We start from the raw sequence: 8,144 nt of genomic DNA on the forward strand, positions 1-8,144 counted from the left end.
AAAAGTATTCCTCTCAAGATCCTAAGACTAAACCACTGAGAAATATTGCCTGACTAGAAAATAAATGGTTAATTTTATGCCACTTACATGTTTTAAACATTTAACCAAAAATACAATAAATAAGGGTAAAATAATTATAAAATGGAAAAAAGAAAGCATATTCAACAAATGGTGCTGGCATAACTTGTTATCAACATGCAGAAGAATGAAAATAGATTCATATCTATCCCCATGCAGAAAACTCAAGTCCAAATGGATCAAAGACCTCAACATAAAACCAACCACACTGAACCTCATAGAGGAGAAAGTGGAAAATACACTTGAACACATTGGCACAGGAGATGACTTCGTAAATATAGCCTCAGTAGTATAGAAACTGAGAGCAACAATTAATAAATGGGACCTCGCGAACTGAGAAGCTTCTGTAAAGAAAAGGATATGGTCAATAAAACAAAATAACAGCCTACAGAATGGGAAAAAGTCTAAAATGGATGAAAGACACTTAAGGGAATGCTCAGCATCCTAAGCCATCAGAGAAATGCAAATCAAAACAACTCTGAGAGTCCATCTTACACCTGTTAGAATGGCCAAGATCAAAAACGCTGATGACAACTTATTCTGGAGAGGATGTGGGGTAAAGGGAACACTCCTCCATTGCTGGTGGGAATGCAAGGTGGTATCTGTATGGTGATTTCTCAGAAAATTAGGAAACAACCTACCTCGAGACTCAGCAATACTACTTTTGGGTATATACCCAAATGATGCTTAATCATACCACAAGGCCATATGCCCAACTATGTTCAGGGGAAGCTTTAATATGTTGTCCAGGTGAGGTGTAGGAGCCACTCTGCCAAGTGCTGTAGCTGGTGAGGGGCAGGGAAAGCCCCTGCTCTTATGACCCCAGGGACAGCTCTTTTACCTGCCTCAGGCACTGATGGGCAGAGGGAGGAAGGTAACTTTCCCCTGTCCATGTTGCCTCAAGACACATGAGTAATGGGGACAGCTCTGACTTACTCACTACTGCAGGGCTGGCTTACCCACACTTCTGCCAACAGTGTTGGCTCTATGCTGTTGCCCAAGCAAGGTGCAGGGCCTGCTCTCCTGCTCTTATGACCTCAGGGTTAACTCTCCCACCTGCTTCAGTAGTTGATGGGTGGAGGGGAGGCAGAATTCTTATCCATGCCCGGTTAAGCTGGAGGCCCTGGTATTCCAAAAGACAAAGGCAGTGCTGCTGGCTAGTTTTGTTAACTTGACACAAGTTAAAGTTATCTGAAAGGAAGGAACCTCAATTGAAAAAAAAATGCCTCTATAAGACCTGGCTGTAGGACATTATCTTAATTAGTGATTGAGGGGTGAAGATCCAGCCCATTGAGGGTGGTGCCATCCTTGGGCTGTTGGTCCTAGGTTCTACAAGAAAGCAGATTGAGTGAGCCACCATGAGCAAGCCTGTAAGCAGCGCCACTCCATGGCCTCAGCATCAGCTCCGCATTCAGGTTTCTACTCTGTTTGAGTTCCTGTCCTGACTTCCTTCAATGGTAAGTTATGTGGAAGTGGAAGTGAAATACACGCTTTCCTTCCCGACTTGCTTTTGGCCATGATGTTTCATCACACCAGCGGTAGCCCTAAGACAGAAGTCATTCTAAGAAATCAACTTCAGCCAATTAAGCCATCAGCTCTTACTACATACTCCAGCAACTGTTAAACTCCAGAAAATCACTGTGTTCGCTTGTCCAGGAGCAAGCCTTATTTTTTTCTTTCTTTCTTTCTTCTTTTTTTTTAAAATTTAGGTTTGGTTTGGTTTCTTGAACCATGAGCTCATTACATGGCCCGGACTGGACTTGAACTCATGAGCCTTCTGCTTCAGCCTCCACAGGGCGGGCATTATAGGTATGCAGTGTACCTCATGCCTGTCAACCAGTTCTGGAAATGCTTATGTATGTATAGACATACATGACTGATATTTTTGCTCTAGATAACCAATTATCTTTTAAAAAAGAATTTGTTATTTTTTATTGATTTTACTGAGCTATACATTTTTTTCTCTGCTTCCTTCCCTTCCTCTCCCCTCCCCACCTTATTTCCTTGAAAGCATTCAGAATACATTATGAAAACATTAAAGCAATTGAGGAATTACACTTCCTTTTCAAAATAGACCTTAGGGGCCAGCATCAACTATGTAAATCTCTAGGTTGGTGATACTCATTTCCTAATTTTAAAATTATCTCCTTGGGAGATGTCTGAATAATCACTGCTCAATTTACCTTTGTCTGTCATTAAAATAAATCTTTGCAAGCTGTACTATTCTGTCAGAATTAATTTACCTGGTCCTAAATAAAAATCCATATATAGTGTTAGAAAATTTCTATCAGAAGTTGGTTTGTCACACACCCCCTTAAGGTTGACTTACACCTGTTCTTAACCCTATCTTTAAGACATACTCCTTAACTTCTCCTATGAGCTTCAGATCTCCAGAAGATCCCAAGGCATCACTGGAAAACTGGGCATACTGACTGATTATCTCTTATTAGGTCTCTCATCTGGAGTCTCTCTTTCCTCATGGGGCAAAATGATAATGCCTAAATTCTCTACAGTGGACACAACAGACATGCTTTTCTGTTTTCTTTCCTAAAGGGTAAAACTTTTCCTTTATACTGAGCCAGCAGTTGTCTTATTTCTTCTCACTGACAGGATTTTCAATTACTATTTAGATGAGTGTGGCCACAGAAGGCCATTCTTATCCTCCTAGCGCAATTTTTATGTTATATATTTCAGTCCCTACATCATTCAATAACTAAATGGGCTTATTTCTTTTATAATTTAACAGATAAAGGTTATGATGGATCTAGAATGCTCTTGTTTCTCTTAATCCCTTTTTTCCTGGTTTAATTCTGTTTTGTACCTTTGACCTTTGCTTATTTAACCTTCTGGTTTGTTATCATTCGGTGTTATAGATCACTAAGATTCAAAGGGCATCATCTCAGTAAATTGTTAACTTTAGCATCAGCACCAGCCTTCCACTATGGGAGACTTCTCTATTGCTGAGTAATGTCATAATCCTGCCCCATACTTCCTGTGACAGCAACTATCTTTTCCAAAATGCTTCTCAAGACTTCTGTACCTCATAGTCCTGCACACCTACAATGGATCAGTGGTGCCATCTAGCTTTCTATACCCTGTCCCACTCATTCTAAAGAAGCTCTACAACATAATGTTCATCCCTTGCCAATGGTTTGACCTTGCTGCTCTGTGGGGGGACTATGGAGGTAAAACGTCTAAACTAAAAACAACCATCACCACACTTTAATAATTAGACCATGAATTCTTGATTGACAGCTAGACTCTGTGTTCTGTGATGCTGACCTAGATCGTGTTCTACTGTTGTGAGAAGACACCACAACCGTGACAACTCTTATAAAAGAAAGCATCCAACTGGGGCTTGATTACAATTTCAGAGGTTTAGTCTATTATTGTCATGGCAGGGAACATGGTGTCATGTGAAGAAATGGAATTGTCAGAAAAAGTGAAAGAAAGCAGGCAAAGAGAACAAGGTTCCCTCTTCCATGTTCTTTATATAGGCTACCAGCAGAAGGTAGAGCCCAGATTAAAGATGGATCGTTCTACCTCAAAGGATCCAGATTAAAGTGGATCTATGACTTTAAATGTTTTATTTAAGAAAAAGATCCCTCATAGGTATGTCCAGCCCCTTGAGTTCTAGTTAAGCCCAGATACAGTCAAGTTGACACCCAAGAATAGTGTCACACGTACTTTAACTTTCTGATTTGTCATTTTCTCTGCGTCATTCTCACCCTGGACTCTAGGAACAATGGATCTGATTTATAACTGAATTTTGATGAATTGGGACTATATTCAGGCAACGACATTTTTATAGCCAACAGTGCCCCTTATGAGTGATCCTGAGATATGGATCAACATTGCCACCATTTGACTGAAATTTTCTGCGTGGACTTCTTGACCTTCCCCAAATTTAATACTTCTCTCATAGGATCCCAGGGATGTGAAGCATAACATGTTATGTGAGAGCTAGTTATCAACATTGGAATAAAAGGATGTGCTTTGTGGTCAGCTATCAGAAAAAACTGGGACTGCCTTTTCAATTTCAGCCTGAAAATTAATATAGCTTGTGAATATTTTTGTTATTTAGTACATGCTGACATTGTAGAAGTTCACAACTGTGTTTCTCTGTGTATCTGGAATGGTATGTGTTCCATCTGAGTTAACGTTGCTGTGATAAAATACCCTCACAACAAGCAACATAGGAGTGAAAGGGTTTATTTCAGCTCACAGTTTAGGTTATAGACCATCACTGTGGAGAAGTGTCTCAGTCCCTGTTCTGTTACTGTGAAGAGACACCACGGCCAAGGCAACTCTTACAAATGAATGCATTTAGTTGGGGGGTCTTCCTTACACTTTCAGTGGGTCCATGACCATCATGGCTGGAAGCAGATAGGCAATGGTGTTGGAGTAGCAGTTGAGAGCTTTATGTCATAATCTGTGAGCAGGAGAAGAGAGACAAAGACTTGAGACTATCATGGGTTTTTGAAACCTCAAAGGCAAGCCAACCCCCAGTGACACACTTCTTCCAAAAGGCCACATCTCCCAATCTTTCCAATTTGCTAAATTGAGACTAAGCATTAAAATATATGAGCCTATGAGGGCCATTTTCATTGAAATGGTTACAGAAAAGTTTATGTGATAGGAATTTGAAACGGTTTTTAGTTCCTCTGTTATATAGGACATCAGCCAGGAGTTCCTTGCCAAGGTGGCTCAATTTTCTAAAACAGAAGTCTGGCTCATTTTGAGTCTAATGCTGAAAACAAATAAAGGACTGCATATTTTTTATGTGAATAAACAAATACATTCTGCCCAAACTGTGAGTCAGAGAGTGACAAGTTACTTATGTAAATAAAGTATTACCACTTATATTGTGTAGTATAGTATGATATTATCACTTATAGTAAATTAGGAACGATAAGGACACATGGACTTATCAAAGTTATATTGACAATATAGTCAGGTCTGTAAATTTATTGAACATACCAAACAAAGAGATAAAGTGTTAATTAATAACACTGGTTGACAGTAAGACCACTGCCACAATTTAAAGCCAAATTTGAGGGAAGCTTTAAGTAAATACTGGCCAGCTATAGATGGGCTCTGGCCAGGTCCATCTCTAGGTTTCTAAGAGATGGGCTCGAGTCACGGTTTGCAGTGGCTTAAGTATTTCCCATCAGGTCCCATCAGGGGCAAGCATACATCCTGATAAATTTCCTGGCTGTGAATCTTCTGTCCACAGGTGATCCAGCACATCCAGTGCAGTTGCGTCAAACAAACTTGTTTCGTCTTATTTAGGGAGTGGAAACATGTGGCTTGTTATCTGCCATGAACAGTAGCCCCCAGGATTTTAGGAAGTATCTGTCCTTGGAAAATCAGAGGCATTTTGTTTCAGGAACCTCTAAGGCACAATAATTAAAACTTAAGATGTAACTTCGGCTTTCATAAGAGTCGCCTCTCACCTGACTTATAGAAAAGGAAAACACCTAGTGCCAGGACAGGACAGCCTTCTCCCACCTGTGTGAATCAGTCAGGGAAGTCCTGATCTCTTTGATTGCCTGTTGATGAGATCCATCAGCTTTGTCAAGCCTTTGGACCAAACCCTGCAACTAGAACCAGCTCCATGACCTGGTATGTTGTTAATATATTAGCTAACTATCTGCAACATCTTTTTACATTTGAATTAGCTTTCTGCTCTTGTCTTCAGTAAAGACTTTATAAACTTTATAGCTGCATTGTCCTCCTTTCGTAACTATAAGTCACAGCACCTTGTAAAGTATAATGTATTTAAGATTGGGACAAAAGAATTTGCTCATAGATATTAAATTGAAATCAGGAGGCTTTGATGAATTAAAGTCAATGAAAATTATTTGGCTTATGAATTTGTTGCTATTCAACGAATTCTGACATTGTGGAAAGATTCAAACATCCTCATGTTTCTGACATAACTTCCTCATGACATATGATCTATTTTCTTTCTGTCTTCAAAGTGTTTGCACAAACTGTGGCTTGCTCTGGGTTTTCAAGTCTTGGCTCCCTTTCGTTCTTGAGATCTTGGCTAAACTTGTCTCCAGACTTTTGTGTACCCTTCCTTTTAACATAACTTTGCATAATAATCTGAGCTGAGAAAAACTGCAAGTGGCAAAAAACTCAGCATAACTGTTGCTTAACAAGAAAAAAAGATCTCTCTCTCTCTCTCTCTCACACACACACACACACACACACACACACACACACACACACGCGCACGCCATATATTGGGTCTAGATCTGACAGTGTTGCATGTCAGGAACAATACTGTATCTGGCCTGCGCTCAATCTCACATTCACAAGTTAGGGAAGACAAGAAAGATGATCTTTATTCTGGATGGCCACAAGCAAACCTAACCAATCTTAGAGGACAGGTCAAAATGGGCAGAAGATACAGCTGCTGTCATTGCTCCCATTACCACTGGAATCTGACTCTGGCCTCTGCTCACCTTCCCATTCATTGCACTCTCTGTCTACGGAACTGGAGTGAGATATACAGGATGCACTGGTGGAGATAGGCAGAGCGTATTATTTTGTGAAGGGAAGGACTTTCAAGGGGTCTCACCTGTCTAAAGAGAAGACTGAGCAATAGCCGGAGACCATTGTCGCGATACATAGTTTCAGCAGGTTTTACACTAGCTCTGAAACCTCTGCATTTAGAGACCCATTGGGAAGGACCCTTCACAAAAATGCACAGTGCTATGTTCAAGTTATTTAAAACATGTTTTAATCTCTCTCTCTCTCTCTCTCTCTCTCTCTCTCTCTCTCTCTCTGTGTGTGTGTGTGTGTGTGTGTACAAACACAATGGAGCCATGTTGAGGAGCCTGCCTGACCTCCATTTTGAAGGCAGGAACCATTATGCTATATTGTTAAAAATAAGTTTCTGTTTACTGTAAGAGCTGAGTTGCTCTCTGTTTCCTGGAACCTGACCTTCATCAACTCATGACCTTGGCTTGTTTTTGAGAATACCCTTACTCTCCATGTCCCTCCTTGACCCTCTGGAATCCTCCCTAATCACATGGTGACCACATAATGTTTCTTGAGATTGTAATTTTTTTTGTATTTACGTATTACCCCATTGTCTTCTGTAAATCTCATGATTTTACTCCTTAAAGGGGCCCAGAAATGGGTTTGGGGTTGGTCTTTTTACCCAACTTAGGAGGCAGTTGGTGGCCAGTTCTTGCATACATCCCAAGAAAAACCACGTGTTCCTCAACTTTGGCTCGCATTGTGGTAGTGGTCTCATTCTTGCTGGTGGGATTAACAGAATGCCAAGGACAATTTTAGAGAGTAGATTCTGTCTTCCACTTTGTTGAGCTTGTTTCTGTTGGGCTGTGTGCTCCAGGCTAGTTGCTCTGTGAGCTTTAGGAAAATACTTCTGTTTTGGGCACCCATCGTGAAGAAATGGAGTTACAGATTCACACCCCCTCCCTGGCTTTTTTTTATAGCAGTTCCAGGGTTCAAACTCAGGTCCTCAGATGTGAAGCAGGTGGAGGCATCTCAGAAGACCAATGCTGCACAGTAATCTGAAACCAGGTCATACAGTTATCATTGATCCAGGCAGTTTGATATGTCATATCTCCCAGAGTCAGAGATATAATTTAGGTCTGATTCTATTCACTAGTAGTTAGGGTCTTAGGGCCTTGCATAGTCATTGGCTATACAAGCCTCTTGTTTTGTTTTTTGTTTATTTGTTTTTGTTTTTTATTTTTGTTTTTGGAGACAGAGTTTCTCTGCATAGCTTTGGAGCCTGTCCTGGAACTAGCTCTTTTAGACCAGGCTGACCTCGAACTCAGAGATCTGCCTGCCTCTGTGTCCAAAATGATGTGATTAAAGGCATGAGCCACCATTGCCTGGCTATACAAGCCTTTTGTTGTGAGGCGGGAGGTCTAGCCTAATGTTCTTCAAGCCTGGAAATAGCCAATTGACGATATTCACCAGTCTGTTGTTTCATGGCATTAAATTACAGTACTAAGGCTTTCATAGAAGCCTTCTTTGATCACTCCAGCTAAGTAAATTTCTTTAGTAATTTGGGTCACAAG

Source organism: Chionomys nivalis, chromosome 16 (assembly GCF_950005125.1).
Source record: "Chionomys nivalis chromosome 16, mChiNiv1.1, whole genome shotgun sequence".
Lineage (NCBI taxonomy): Eukaryota > Metazoa > Chordata > Mammalia > Rodentia > Cricetidae > Chionomys > Chionomys nivalis.